The sequence below is a fragment of the Delphinus delphis genome, chromosome 16 (assembly GCF_949987515.2).
Source record: "Delphinus delphis chromosome 16, mDelDel1.2, whole genome shotgun sequence".
In the NCBI taxonomy this organism is placed as follows: domain Eukaryota; kingdom Metazoa; phylum Chordata; class Mammalia; order Artiodactyla; family Delphinidae; genus Delphinus; species Delphinus delphis.
In genome coordinates, this window is record NC_082698.1 from 5847460 (window position 1) to 5863184 (window position 15725).

General features: G+C 46.2%; 1 protein-coding gene across 3 annotated transcripts in view; it reads left to right on the plus strand.

Moving 5' to 3' along the window:
• Positions 1-15725, plus strand: part of C16H10orf90 (chromosome 16 C10orf90 homolog) — a 228214-nt gene that overhangs the window by 179449 nt on the left and 33040 nt on the right. The window lies entirely within an intron of this gene.

The following is a 15725-nucleotide window of genomic DNA, read 5'->3' on the forward strand; positions in this document are numbered from 1 at the left end:
TTGCATTGTGTTGCTTCGGCCAGCAATGTCTTCCAGACGGTAATCTTAAGATGCATTGAATTTCCGAACGTTGCCTCTCGCCTATTATTCAGCAAGAGCGCCTAATGTCACAGGTGCAGGAAACTTAAAATTAAGGGTCGCCCAAACCAAACTTGTTCCTTAACTCCTTTTCCAGCAGAGAAACTTCCCTTTAAAATTTGGATTAGTTTTTCTTGCGAGGAAGTGCACCTCCCGACCTTCTAATCTCAGACAAAGTCTGACCATCTTTGTCTCCCCAGTGACACATCAGGGTTTGCTGTCTGGTCTGCGTGGCCTGGAAAGCTGACCTGCTGCTTCCTTCCTGAAAATTCCCCTCACATGGCTAGTCTGGTGGTCGTGTTGGAAATGAAAAATGTGTAATTTCAAATCCAGGGAAAAGTCATAGCGACAACCACTAGCTGTTTAGGAAGTAAGTGATTTCAGTCAAAGTGTAATTGAGCTCTTTGCTTCTCTATCTCCCCTCTTCTCTCCACCTGGCTTTTGTCTAATTTTCTATCCATCTGTGCTTTTGCTAAGATAGCATGCAAGGAGAGAATGTGAAGTTGGAATTGGTCAGGTTTGCCACTCAGTTGTGAAAGTTTTGGAAAAGAAAAGGGCATGAACTGATGTCCAGGGTGAAATGGTTATAATGGGATCTGTACCTCTGAATTTTTGCTAATGTCCAGTCGCCATTTGGCGGGGATGCCCACAACCCAACATTCTCCCCTCCCCCCTTGTCCTTTTTGCTAAATGGATGTGCAGCCCCTGACAATATGGTAGCCCAGGTAAGACAAGCAGGGTTTCCAAACCCTCCTGGGCAGTGTGAATGATTTAGAAAAACAAAGGGCCGGAAGAGTACTGAAATGGCTGTGCTATTCAGGAATTAGGCTTGGTCTCAATGTTTCCTTTCCTTGAGGCCATTGAAATTGAGAGAACTCAGCCTCCTCTAAAATAATGTTTTTGTTATAAGAATGAGGATGGAATTATCCCCAAATTTAAGGCATTTATCCTTCTGTCACCAATTCTCCAACTTGCCCACTCTGTGGGCCCCGTAGCCACGTCTCTTTGCTCAGATCATACCCCTAGCTCGTAATAGGGTGCCTGATCATAGGAGGTACCTAAGAAAGACTTGTGAATTATCAAGTTAATATTCACCCCTAAGAAACCGTCAAAATGCCCCTGATGATACTTTTGGGTGGGGATTCTGTGTCTCTTCATTATCTCCTATTACCTGCTAAAAGCTTGCGAAGACAGGAGCCATCAGTTAAATGATGATGTGTCACCTGAGAAGTGTTTACTGAGTTTTCCAGGTGTCATCTGGGTACTGCAGTAAGCAAAGCAAGGTCCCTGCTCTCGTGGAGCTTACTGTTGAGTGGCTAGAGATGGGCCACAAATAGAAGCATTAGCGTGAGAAGTTTCAGGTGGGGACACAGCGTTTGCAGAGCATTAGAATCAGGTGATATGATTGAGTTGGCTACTTGCTGGCTTTTTAGGGCGGTCGGGGAAGGCATCTCTGAGTAAGTGACATTTCAGCCGAGATCTACTTGACGAGGAGTCCACCTTGTGAAGGTAGAGAGGATGAGCATTTTAGACAAGAGGAATGACTGGTGAGAAGCCCTTGATGTGATAAAGAATGGAGATGGTACATTCAAGGGACAAGACGAAAGCCAGTGGGGCTGGGGTTGGGGGGTGGGAAGCAGAGGGCAGAGGGGCCAGGGGAGGGGCCACGTGAGCTCAGGGAGGTGAGCAGATCACTGTGGGGAAGAGTTTGTGATTTATTTTAGGTGTGGTGGAAAAGCCATGGGAGGGATTTGAGCAGAGGATTGCCATGATTTGACTTACAGTTTCTCAAGGTCTCAGGTGGAAGCAGGACAGTCAGCAGAGCAGGAAAGCCAGCCAGGTGAGTGGTGTGAGTGGAGATGGAGAAGTGGGAGTGGTCCAGGTACGTTCTAGGTGGGTAGACTTAGCAGGACTTGCTGATGGATTCCATGCGGAGAGGAAGGAGGGAGGGAATCAAGGTAATGCCTAGATTTGGGCATAAATAAGACACTGAATTAAGGGACAGGGTGCTTAGCTCAGGTCCTGCTTAGTCATTTTCAAATGTATGAGGTGGTGAGTCGACCGCCGTATGTTCACAGGTCCCTGGGAGAAACCTTCATTGCCAGACTGGATGTGTCTATAGGTTGTAAGCACTGGACCAAATTCTGCACTGAGGGGTGGCCATGCTTAAAGATGCCCATAAATTCAAGTGATGGAAAAAGTAAAACAAACAGTGAAATGCTTCTAGATGGAAATTAGAAATGTTAATGCCAATAGAAGATTGAGAAAATTTACCCAATTTTTAGAAAATACTGTGCTTATGTGAGACAAGGCAGACCAGAAGTTCATTCTCAGTGTTGCAAAGTTTTGAGTTTGGCCCAGGGTGCTGTTGGTATTTTGAATGCTATTGACATTTTTATCACCACCTTTTCTTTAACCGTGTAACTACAAAAGGATGTTCGTGTTTTTAACTGTGATTTTTTATTTCATATCCAAGAGGTAATTTTAAAATCCTTACTATACATAATTATGAGCAAATCATGAAAGTCATTAGGAAAATAAAATTCCCTTTTTAGTCATTTTCTTTACAGTAAACTTTTCTGGAATACACCTTTTATTTTGAACCATAACATATGACCATTCCATAGTCTACTAAAAAAAACCTTTTGATATCCTGGTCATCAAAGAAAAGACGGGATGTATTTTTCACGGGATAAAAGAAAAAAAGCATTACTTAAACTGTGCTCATATAAGAAATTGAGCCAGGACTTCAGATCGCCCCACACCTAAACCTACTTAATGATGAGTAACCTTATCTGCTGTGATAATCGAGAAGGATTCGGCCATGAATCTCCCTGGTTCCTTTGGTTTGTGTTTTTACAATCCCAAATAGAAACAATACATATGTTTTCCATCACCACATTTTACTTTTAGAAAATCTGGAAAATGAAATGCCTTCATTTCAGCCACATGACTCCTATTAATCTTAATGGGAGAAAGGCCTCTTCATGGAGGAAAGGAATCATCCCTGAGTGTGTAAAGAACAGCCGGCTGGTGGCCACAGTGAGGACTATCTGTGCTGCCCATCGTCAGCTGTGTCCTTGGGGGAGGGTCCTCCCAAGTCAGACCCCGCTGGGGATGTGTTGGAATTGAACTGCCAGGGTCTCTTGGGAGCTCAGCACCCAGAGAGTCTTCTCTGGCCCACCTGAAGCCCTCCAGCTCTGGGCAGGGTGGGATCTGCTGTGCTTATTGGGAAACCTATCCGTTGCTGGTTGAACCCCCTTCTCACTACATTCTCCTCCCCGATTCTGGAGCTTACGTATGTGACCCTAGAGCTTAAGACGGGACTTTGCCCAGAAATTCTGTTTCTATGCAGGGTTGACTGTGTTGGTTGCTGTCAGGGGCCTGGGGCTGGGCAGAGGTCTGTCATGAATCTCACTGTGTGTTCCTCTCCACTTCCCCCACCCCGGTGCAGATATTTGCATCCCTTTAAATCTGACTGAAGTGGTCAGGGCATCTTCGGAGGTGAGAAGCGTTAAAGGAAAAATGCGGAAGAGGCCCGGGCTGGTGTTCCCCGCCTCAGGCTCATTTTCGCATTTGAAGTTCACCCGAGGGCCTCTGATCTCCCTGCAGGTGGCTCCACGTCCTTCCCTCTTCCTTGCTCCCCAGCAGAAAAGCCGCTGCATGACACAAGGAGGGGCCCGGGCACAGTCAAGGGACAGACCAAGGCCTCTGGGGCTGGAGAGCAGAGACCCCTCCCCCAGCGCTCCTGCAGGGCCAGGAGGATGGCTCGGTTTGTCCCCCTCAAAGGACAGCTGTCATCCCACTATATAAGATGGCCCCAAACCTAACCCACATTGACCTTCACTGGCCTTCATCCAGTAAGTTGGCAGAATGGGCAGGAAGTAGACTTCGGGCATGGGGGTAGGACATGGGTCAAAGACTGAACAGACTGTCTTCCTGCCTATCTATGCCTCCTTGTGTGTATATTGTTCCTAAATTTGAAAGGAAGGATAAAGTCTATCTGTATCCCTTATGGATCATATTTTTAAGGCTGTGCCTTAGACATGGAGCACCTTAGGGCTGCATAAACTATAATGAAGGCTCACCTTGCCCAATGCATTATTCTTTCTGAGTTTTCACATTGTCCTGTGTTCTCACAGAGCAGGATGGTTATTATCCCATTGTATAGATGAGTAACTTGAGGCCAGATGGACAGGCTGACCTGTGCACCATCACTGGTTAGTGGGAGGCAGAACCAGGAGGGAGTAGAGCTCCAGGTTTCCGGTGTGTATTCTGAATTCTTTCCATCATTTGCGTTCCAAATGTCTTCCATCTTTCTGAGATGACATCTCGGTACAAACTTGACATCCTGGGCAGATTGGTGACCCTCCCTTGCTGAGGGATCACGCAGATACCAGGTAAATGGACCCGACCTTGGTGGGATTCCACGTAGCTGACGACCCATCTCTGCTCACCAACGAATTGACGGAAACTGTAAGCCCTGCTGAGATGCACCAGGTTGTTTTAATAAGCATGGCGCGGGATTTTACAAACGTGTCTGTGCCGTTTTTGGTGAATCAGCAAATACAGAGATAGCGAGTCATAGAACAGAGTAACTGAAAAGTGACTTTCAACTATCTGAAAACTGTTACTCTGTGAAGTTGTTTTTTTTTTTTTTTTTAACGTATCACAAATGACTATTTTTTAAAAGTTTAAGTTTGAGGTAATTTTCAACTTACAGTGCAAAGGTAGCGCAGAGTTTCCTTGTACCCCTCACCCTGCTTCCCCTAATGCTAAGATGTACGATGTTAACAATGACCATTTTAAAAAACATTTTCTTAAATCAACAAGACGCAATGCAGCCTAAAGACCAACTGCCTGGAAAGTCACTTTTAAGGGATGCTGTACTTAGCGCACAGCTTGACCCCAAAGAGTCCTTTGAAAAACACCAGGAGAAACAGAGTGGCTCCAAGGACAGGAGGGAACTGGACAGAACCAGGGAGTGTGAAATGCAGTGACCCACCTTCCTAAGAGAAGTTGTGGAAATCTTGTTTGGGGTGTTCAGAAGTTTTAAAGCCCGTGAAAACCAATCCACTACGCTTTTTTCTTACAGCTTTGAGATCAAGAATAAGTTAGGTATTCTGACCAAAAAAAAATGAGAGGGAGTTTTGGTATGGGAAAAAAAGTGCACATCCTACCATCATTCTGTATAATTCACTGCCAGAGGTGCCAGTTCATATAAAACAACACTCAACTGTATTAACTGAACATTTAAAAATGTCACAAGAAAGTGAGTTCCTATTCTAGCCAATATGAGACAGCTAGAAAGAATACAAATACATGGGGCCCCTCTCCGTTCCCCAGGCTCGTGTGTTAGATGCGGGTCCAGAAGGAGCTTGTAATGTCTTGTGATTTTGCCTCCTCCACTTTGCTCCAAAATAATGGTTTTTCAGTGAGGTGATAAGTTTATTTTTGCAAAGAAATCCCTCCCCTCTTTCGGATGTAAGGGAGATGCTTCTGCCAGACACACATACTCACTGTAGCAATGAGAAACAATTCAATATCTTCCCGTTTCTCCGTACCTAAGTGGCTTCTTGGGACAAGCCCATAAACTAAATATGTTTTGTTCCTTCTGACAAGAAGTAAATCCACGTGAAACCCGAGGGATTGGAGAGTGAGCACTTGTTGGGTGCAACGCCACCTGTTTATTTCATAGGGAGATGATGGCCTTTGGGGGGAGGGCGTGGGGAATGAAAGAACATGTGCTGTACACGCCTCATAGTCTTGGGAGATGGAGACAGAGAAAACCAGCTGGCCGCAGGGTCTCATCCTCTGCGTATAGACTGCGTCCTGGCAGGCTCTGGTTCAGGCTTTCTTGGCTGCTGGATTTATTCTTTGTTACTATTTTCACGTGGCCTGTGCTTCTCTGCAGAGGCCTTGGGGAGTCTCTCCAATTCTGATTTTCAAAAATAGTTCTTCAAAGGGTGCAGCATTCTTAGAAGAAGATGCACACAGGGCCACATGTTTCCAGCTGAGTTTGGGTTGACATGATTGAGGTTTGTAAAAAGCATCTGAGAAAACCAGAAGAATGCCGTCAGCCCGGCAAGGAAGTGCTTCCAGCGGGTGGCAATAGCGCTGAGAAGGAGAACCCAGAGCCTTTTCCACGGGAATCCCGCAGGCTTGGAATTCACTTCCTTTTCTGACATGGAACCCTCGGAGGTATTTATATCTTCTCCAAATGGGGTTTCCAGATCCTGGAGTGGAAATGAGGGTCTGGCTGGGGTTGGAGGGAGGAACCCGCCTGACCTGGGAAGGCGGGAAGTGGAAGTATTGTATGTCAGGCGATCGCCTCTCCTCCTGGCCCAGCACCACAAAGCAAAGAAATAGGGGATTCTTTACAGCCAGAGTCCTGAAACCACACGTGGAAATTGACTGTGTACAGGAAAACACTTTGAGAAAGGGAATTCTGGGATCAGAGCCCTCAAGAGTATTCTAAAATCCCTGATTTTGTAGCTCACTCTCTGGGCCCAGACTTTGATCATTTTAAGCACTTCAAATTGGCTCATTAATTTTGTTCATTTCCTTCACAACTCAGCACGGAATCAACCAGTTTCTGGCTTACGTCCAGTGACCGCTGAGTTAAGGTTAAAGATTTGCTTCTTCTAACACCTGATGATTTCTATCTTCATCTTAATTATATTAAATGAGTCCCAAGCAGAATCATAGGCCCATTTTCTACTCATTTTTGAAAAGAAGGGGAAATGCAGTGTATATTCAAATGATGGCCAGAGAACAGGCAGTCCAAACAAGGATGACAGCCGTGCCGATGCTGGGGGCTGCATTGTGATACGGCAACATTTAGCCTCCGAGCGTGGAAGCCGCCGTGGGCTGTTGCTCTAAAATGTGGGAATGTCAGGATGTGCCTGTGTGTGGACCACCCGGGGGCTCACGTCAGGTTGGCCCAAGGGGATCACGGCTTTCATCTGGCCGTGAGCTACTGTGGATGAGCCCCCAATTGCTGGTTTAGCCGGAGGCCTCCCTGAACTGCCTGGAAGTGTTCGTCTCATTACAGATACTAACACATTTTGTGTTTTGCTGCCCTTTGGCTTTCAAATCAGCCTCTTCTACATCACTCTGACATGTTCATGAACTAGAAGACCCCTCTGGGCTCCATTAGTCAGCTCCCACACAGCGGCTTCATTCATCGTTCGGTCATTTGGACTTCTCAGAACAGGCGACAACACCCTCAGTTCGGTGCGGGAGCCAGAATGAGCTGTTTGGCGGTTCTACGCCTGGTCTGTCCGAGTGATGTCTGTTGGTTCTGTGGTAGGGCCACTATTCCCCAGGGGACTGAGCCCTCGTCCTTAGATCTGTGCCTTTTGCCCTTGGCTTGTTTGCCGACAGAGGACCAGAGCAAACTGGCCACCGATGCAGGCCAGGTCTGTGGACCATCTTGGGAGCCCACTAGAGTGGATTCCTAGTGGAGGCGTTTCTGGGCTGAAAAGTAAGTTCACATGGGATTCTGCTGGGCATTGCCAAAGTTCCCTGCCCTGCAAACTGCAATGAAAGGCTTTTTCTTTTAATAAGTGAGTTAAGTCCATTTGTATTCATGGAAAGACTGATGTCCGGTGCCAACTTTGTCATAAATGCATAATTTGTTTGGTTATATTTGCTATATCTCTTCATCTCTAACATATGTGTTCATTGCTTTTTATTTATAATTTTTTCCTAGTTTTTAAGAAGGTTTGGATCTTCGTTCTAGTCATTACATTTCCACTGGTACCTTTTTAGAATTGTAGTTAGTTTACAATGTTGTGTTGGTTTCAAGTGTACAGCAAAGCAGTTCAGTTATATATATATTCTTTTTCAGATTCTTTTCCATGATCGGTTATTACAAGATATTGAGCATAGTTCCCTGTGCTATACAGTAGGTCCCTTTTGTTTACCTATTTTGTATATTGTAGTGTGTATCTGTTCATCCCGAACTCCTAATTTCTCTCTCCCTTTGTACTTGTACTTTTTTTTCTTTTTTCTTTTTTTTTTGCGGTACGCGGGCCTCTCACTGTTGTGGCCTCTCCCGTTGCGGAGCACAGGCTCCGGACGCACAGGCCCAGCGGCCATGGCTCACGGGCCCAGCCGCTCCGCGGCATGTGGGATCTTCCCGGACCGGGGCACGAACCCGTGTCCCCTGCATCGGCAGGCGGACTCTCAACCACTGCGCCACCAGGGAAGCCCTGTACTTGTACCTTTTTGAATGTCCTTCGTCCCTAGTCTGAGAGCAGCTGAAGGGATGAGAGAGGCTGGGTAGCTGGAGAGCTGGTCTGGAGTCTTTAAGACTGTTCTTCCACATTCGTGCTCTCCTTGTGGTGCGTGGCAGGACTCCACATCCCTCCACTTTGACAGTCTGCTGTGGCCAGTGAAACTGAGCTATCGGTGGACTTGGACTTGGAAGCCCTGATGGGCCAGAGCAGACAGTCTGTGCCGTTTCTCTCAGGGGTCACAGAAGCAGAGGCCCAGGTGGAGCCTCCATGAGGATGAGCAGAGCCCCTTGGGCTGGCTCTGGGGGTGTAACTTGTGCTGAGCCCACCTGGGAAGGGGCTCCAGGGAAGATTCTGATTCAGTAGGTCAGAGGTGTGGGCTGAGGCTCTGCGTCTCTAACAAGGTCCCAGGTGTGGTTGGTGGTGACGTTCATAGACCGCATTTTTAGTAGCCAGGTACTGAGCCACAATAATGTGTTTTTGTTCTTTGTTTCTTCACCGCATTGTAACCTAACTTAGCAGTTCTCACAGTGTGGCTCCTGGAATAGCAGCCTCGGGACCACCACCTGGGGACTCAGAAATGCCCATTGCTGGGCTCTACTTCATGTCTACTGAGCTGGAAGCGCTGGAGCTGGGCTGCCCTGGATAATGGATTTCAGCAAGGCCTCCCTGTGATTCTGATGCGTGCTACCGCTGACCTGGCCGATCCAGACCCGTGCCTTGACAGGTGGGGTCAGATCAGTTACGACTTGCATTTAGTTTTGAGTAACAACACATCCAAAAAGCAGTGGCTTGAAAATGTAAGGGTTTATTTTTGTTATAAAAGAAATCCAGGGGTGGGCAAACAAGGCCCTGCTATATAGCACAGGGAACTATACTAAATATTTTGTAATAACCTATAAGGGAAAAGACTCTGAAAAAGAGTATATATATATGAATATATATATGTATACATATGTATAACTGAATCACTGTGTTGTACACCTGAAACTAATACAACATTGTAAATCAACTGTACTTCAGTTTTTAAAAAAAGATATCTAGGGGTGGGCAATCTGGGGCAGGTATGGCAGGCCCACAGTGTCCTCAGGAGCTCACGCCTCTGCTTTCTGCTCCACTTTCCTTCAGGTGTGACCCTCATCATTATGCTTGTAGAATAGTTGCCAGGACTCCAGCCATCACGTCCACATCCACAGTGAATACCAGCTGAACATCCCCTCTTGAGACCCTCCCGGAAGTTCTCCCAAAGGACTTCTGCTTTTATCTCACTGGTTGGAACAGTAGCACACCACAGCAAAGTGTGATTTTTTAGCTGGGCCCATTATCATCTTGAACAAAACGAGGATTCTCTAAGTTAAGAAAAAAGATAAGAATGGATATTGAGTAGGCAACCAGCCGCGTCTACCAGAGGTGGTGGGGACTTAAGGTCTTCAGTGATGATGTTAAAGGCATGGAGAGAGCATTCTGTGAGCTGAAAGAGTTGTTGGATCTCGTCAGAGAGTAGGAGGTTTTAATTTACTGGTTCAGGGGAGAAGCAGCTCTGGGTATGGGTATATTTCAGGTATGGAATGTGGCTGTAGGAGTGGGGACTGGAGTGGAGGTGATGGTACTGGTTATAGGAGTGGAGGTGATGTCATTGGTTGGGAGGGGAGTAGGAGTGGAGGTGATGGTCACTGGCCGTAGGAGTGGAGGTGATGTCATTGGTTGGGAGCTGGATGGAAATGATGGTCATTGGCTGTAGGAGGGGCTGGAGCAAGCAGTCCTTGATGTGAGGTCGGGAATTTTACTGTTTTTCCTGCTGCATCCCAAGCATTCTGTATCAGTACCTGGTATATAGTAGGTACTCAGTGGATAGCTGTTGAATTGAAGATAAAGAGGTCAAGCAGTTTCTTTGAAAGACTAGGTAATACACACACACACACGCACACATGCGCGCTCACACACACAAACACGATTCTGGGATGAGACCTGGCTCTGAGCGGGCATTTCACTCTGCAGGAGCCTTAACTAAGATTCTTCTCTGCTGCTCCCTTTGACCCCTGGCAGGTCGGTTTGATTTTTTTATCAGTTTTTACCGTGCAGCATAACCTGCTTGGTTATTCTCAGAGCACCCAGGAAAAGCCAGAGGAGGAGGAGAGATGAAAGCCTGACAGAATTATTAAACAGAATGGAAAGGTGGCCATCAACAGCAATAAATCTCCCAAATCACAGTGTGATAATGAACCCGTGCTTTTGTGCACCACTGGTATGGCCCAGGGTGGTCCTGTCTAGTTATAAGCTATACGCAAAATGGAAATGAAAGGGGAAAACAGCCGTGCATTACACTAGAAATGTGCTATACCTCCCAAAGAAAACCACTGTGAACATTTTTATGAGTGACAGATTGTCAATGATTTTTATTTTTTTAATATTTTAAATTTGACAGTGATAATTAATTGCTTTTATAATTTACAAAATGATTTTTTAAAGGAAATACACCTTACTGAAAAAAATGATCACCTCAAATAGTCACTTTTGGAAACTAGCAGCAAGTTTTGAGAAAAGCTTAAAATGTGTTTTCTGTGCTTCAGGAATCTGAGTCATGCTTTGGGATAAAGGATTATGGGACAACTGATACTTTGGGACTCTGTTTCCTTGGTGTCAGGTAGAAAGGTGTGATCTAATCATTGACTGGGACTTGTGTCTCTTATCACCTGCAAGAAAGTCCAGGTAATTCATTTATTAGAAAACAGGCAGGTTTGTGTGTGTTTTCATGTGTGCATGTGTGTCTGTATGTGTGGGTTTTATTTTTGCCTTCCAAATATTTGTTTGTATGTTTTGAGATTTTTGTTCTACAGTCTTAAAACTGTAAGATAATAACATAATTGGAAAAAGAGCTCCGTCCAGTTTCTCAGTGTCCATTCTAGATACTCTCAATGCATGAATGACCCTTTACTGTACATGAAAGCTGTGTGCAAACTCCCCACGTATTATCTTTTTTTTAAGTTGAAGTATAGTTGATTTACAATGCTGTGTTAGTTTCAGGTGTACAGTGCAGTGATTCAGATAGATATATATATATATCTCAGATTCTTTTCCCTTATAGGTTATTACAAAATATCGAGTAGAGTTCCCTGTACTATACAGTAGGTCCTTGTTAGTTATCTGTTTTATGTATAGTAGTGTGTATGTGTTAATCCCAAACTCCTACTTCATACCTTTCCCCCTTTCCCTTTTGGTAACCATAAGTTTGTTTTCTATGTCTGTGGGTCTCTTTCTGTTTTGTCAGTAAGTTCATTTGTATCTTTCTTTTTAGATTCCACATATAAGCAATATTATATAATATTTTTCTTTCTCTGATTTACTTAGTATGATAATCTCCAGGTCCACCCATGTTGCTGTAAATGGCTTTTCCTTCTTTTTTCATGGCTGAGTAGTATTCCATTTTCTGTGTGTGTGTGTGTGTGTGTGTGTGTGTGTGTGTGTATTGCAGGATCATATGGTAACTATTTTTAGTTTTTTAAGGAACCTCCATACAGTTCTCCACAGTGGCTTTAACCCACACGGTATCTTGAAACTTGACCCTAGAACAATAACAATGAACATACTGCATCTTCCCCCTTTTCCCTCTGAATACAGGTTCTTCCAATGCCAGGGCTTGCCTATTTTGTCCTAACACCGTACTGACATCTTAACAACAGTTGTCGGCACCCCCCACCGCCCCTATCTGCTCCAGGTTCCAAAAAGGGAAGGCTCCTTTTAGAGGTCTAGAGCTACTGCCACCACTTTTCCCAAGTCGGTTTTATTTCTTGGCCGTCGCCCCTCCCCACTTAGGTCTCCTTCTTTAGGGAGAAATATTTACCGCTTACAGCAGAAGAAACCTGTTTACTGTCTAGGAAGGGCTCATATGGACAGGAAGTCTCGTTTCCTGGAAAGGAAAGGACTCGCTCGTGTGTTTCCGCTGGCCCCGCTGCCTTTGGACGCCCCTTCATCCTTGCTGTCTGATCTTCAAGTTGCTGTCTGTTCCCCTGATTTTCTTCTCTTCCTGAAGGCGCCAGCTCCAGCTCTGCTCCGGCCGAGTGGATGGGCTTTGGGACGTGCAGGTTCCCAAACACAGCTTCTCTTCCCGATCCGATCCTCTCCTCTCTGCCAGGAGCCGTTTATCTCATTTGCTGCTGCCCCCGCTCTTTCCCCCCTTTCTGACTCCCTGCCTGGGCTGCAACATCTCTGTGTAGAAATTTAACAGAAATATGCTGAAACAATTATTGGCTGATTTTAAACAGAAGTCTAGATCGGGTGGGAGGCAGGGTACCAAGTGGACACCTCTTTCCATGAGGAAATCAAGTTTTCATCTGCTGCCAGAAGATGAAGCCTTGACCAGTTAAAAAGCAGAGAAAGTACCCACCAGCCTCGTCCATTGTAAAAGCCTGTCGTTTGCTTTCTCTGTTGGTTGTTTCTCTATGGGTCATCAACAGACTCTTTTATGTCATCTTCTGTGTACTGTAATTGCAGGTAGTTTGAGGATTTCTCTCCTGTTAAAAGGGGAGAGAATTTCACCTGCTGGAGAAATTGTGTGTGTTTTGAGTACCCAGGGTTACCGCCTTTTCCTTCCTCTTTAGCGATATCTGTGTCCACGAATTAGCATGTATTGAGCAGAGACTATCTTGCCTTTCCCCTCAGCAGCAGCCTCCCGTGTCCCTGTGTCAAAATTGGGGACAGCAAAATCCTGCCTAAAGTGAGGGGGTCCGCGATTCACCCCCGGGCGCTGTTCAGAGTGGCTTTCCACTTGATGGATACACAGTCCTCTCCAGCTCACTTCTTTGATTTCCACTGAGATGCACGGTTATGGGGTTTGCCGGAGGAAAGCGCACAGGTGAGGCAGGAAGATCAGGTAGGTAAGCTATACATAAAAGGTAGATGCAGGAGCTTTAAAAAGGTGGTGATGGGTGGAGGGCAGTCTGGGGCCACTCAGGGTAGTGGCAAGTAACATCAGATTTTGAGGAGAGCCTGAGACCCACCGTAGTTGCATTTAGAAACTGGTATTTTTATCGATGACCCAGAAATATCAACACAAGCTTCAGTTACTCTTATTTCTAAGACAGCCTGTTGTAAGATGCTCTAGCGTTTGAGGGGAGAAAATATAACTTCCCGAAACACTAAAATGTGGGAGAAGATGTGGCCTTGGATTCAAGGAAACCCACTTGGCTTGGAAACATCTCTTTGGTTGATTGGCTGGTGTTAGAAGGCAGGAAGGTGTATGGAGCTGAGACCCAAACCCTAAGAGAAGATCTTTCTAGAGAGCTGGTTTCAGTTTTGACACCAAAACACCTGTAACAACTCTAAGCTAACTTGGAGATAAATGACTCTAAGATGTGTTGCCTATGTTATCTACCTGCCTTGGGCTGTTCAGGGTCCCCACACAGCTATGCTCTCTGGGACTGTGCGTGGTTTTCATGGTTTTCTCGCTCATCCTCTGCGATTCCACTGACAGAGTCTGGCGACTGTGCTGGTCCGCTGCTTAGCAACCGCCCTCCACTTGCGCGTTTCCTATCGTGAGCCCGAATTGCCACAGTTTTAGAATTGTGTGACAGGGTGGGGCTCGTCTGAGAACACGAAAGATTATGTATCACCTCAGTACTTGGAAAGAAGCAGTAAAGGGTCTTTTTCTATCAAATGGGCTCATTGTGACACTTTCTGGCCCGTGGAGGCACCTTGTCTTGAGGCTCGGGCAGCTTTTCCTCATTTTGTACTAAGGGTCTGCGTGCGCTGGGGGTACCCTTGCCTGGCCCCAGATTCAAGTCTCTTCTTGGCTGGTCTTGATGCTGTGTCGGTGAGGTCTCCATTCTCCCCTCCCTGCCCTGCACTTGGGGCAGCTCAGGGCCCACATTTCAGCGCAGAGAAGCGCCCTGCTGGAACTTCGCCCTGAGGTCTGCAGTTGGACATGGTGAGGTCAGGAACAGAAAATCCAGCACAGCCCACTGCCCTGACTGTACTGCTGCCCGCCAGCCCCGCCTGCCACCCTGCCTGTGGTCAGCCCCTCGTTTTCAGGACTCATTCACGGCTCATCACTACCTTCCCCAGAATCACACCCCATCAAGTCTCAGGGAAGCAATGGCCCTGAGATGCTGAACTCTCTTCTCCTGAAGGCTTTTTTCCTCATGGATACAGTGATGTCTTTACCTTAAAACAGCTGGCTTTGTGCTTGCTATTCAGATTTTTGGTATTGAAAGTATATTGTGTATGGATACCTACATAGATGGGAACATTATAGACAGAAGCAGTGAGTCAGGCCACACAAAATTTAGGCACGTGGTTCTGTCCTGGTGAGTATGATCCAGAAGGGGCTCAGATAGGAAAGCTGAAGCCCAAGGAAAGTTCTGCTTCTTAATCTAGGAGGCTCATAGGTGCTCTAATATCTTTAATTACAAATATAATACATGTCACAACAAAAAATGAGCTTTGGAGGAGCACAGAGAAGCACCGTGTAATGGTCCGAGGAGCTCGTCTCTGAGTCAAAGATGAGAGTTTAATAGAGGGAATTCATGACTGTTGGGCAGATCTTTTGGTTGGTTTTGGTTTACGTCCTAGAGCCTAGCTCAGCTCTGAGTAGGTGAGTTTGCTGGAGCTAGTTGAGTAGCTTAGCTAGTAAGTAGTTGAGCTATAGAATATCAACCCAGTGGGTATCGCGTTTTAGAGAAGGGAATGGGGGTTGTGGCTATTGAAAGGAAACCTGTGGGACCCCAGCCCCTCCAAGCATCAGCCTCACCATGCTCAGCCTATCCTCACTGGCTGGGATGCCAGGACTCAGGGACAGAGAGGCTGGAAGGAATTGCAGACAACTGGCATTTTAAGAGAAGTCACCACTCTAATCAGTGCCTGGTAGTCATGGGTTCGTTTCCTTTTTGTGTACAAGACATCTCAGAAAATATGATGAGAATCTTCCAAGAATCTCGATTATTCCAGTGGTTCCCAGGACCCTTTTTCTGCCCCCCGTACGCAGGAGGTCTGGATGCGTCCCACCCCCACCGGCAGCCGTGCCTGTCTCCCCTTAGGTGGCCTCAGCATAGGGAGGAGATGACACCTGGTCAAGAGTCACTGCCTTGTTTAAAGTGAATAACTTTTAAAACTTTATAGAGTATTCCAAAAGAAAAAGAAAGAAAGCAAAAGCAAAGAGTACCACACAGGCAAAGTGTGAAAAGCAAGTCTCTCTCCCGCCCCCAGTTCCTGGTCCTGAGTTGCCCTCTCCCAAGACAATCCAGTTCCCAGGGTCTTTGGGGTCCTTCCAGAGATGTTCTGAGCAGATAAGCACTGACTGGGGAAGCGGATCTGGCACACTGTCCACTCTGTTCACTTGATAATGAATCTTAGAGATGATTCCCCCTCTACCCAGGAGCGTGTGTCTTATTCTTTTTCGCTGCTGCGAAGCAG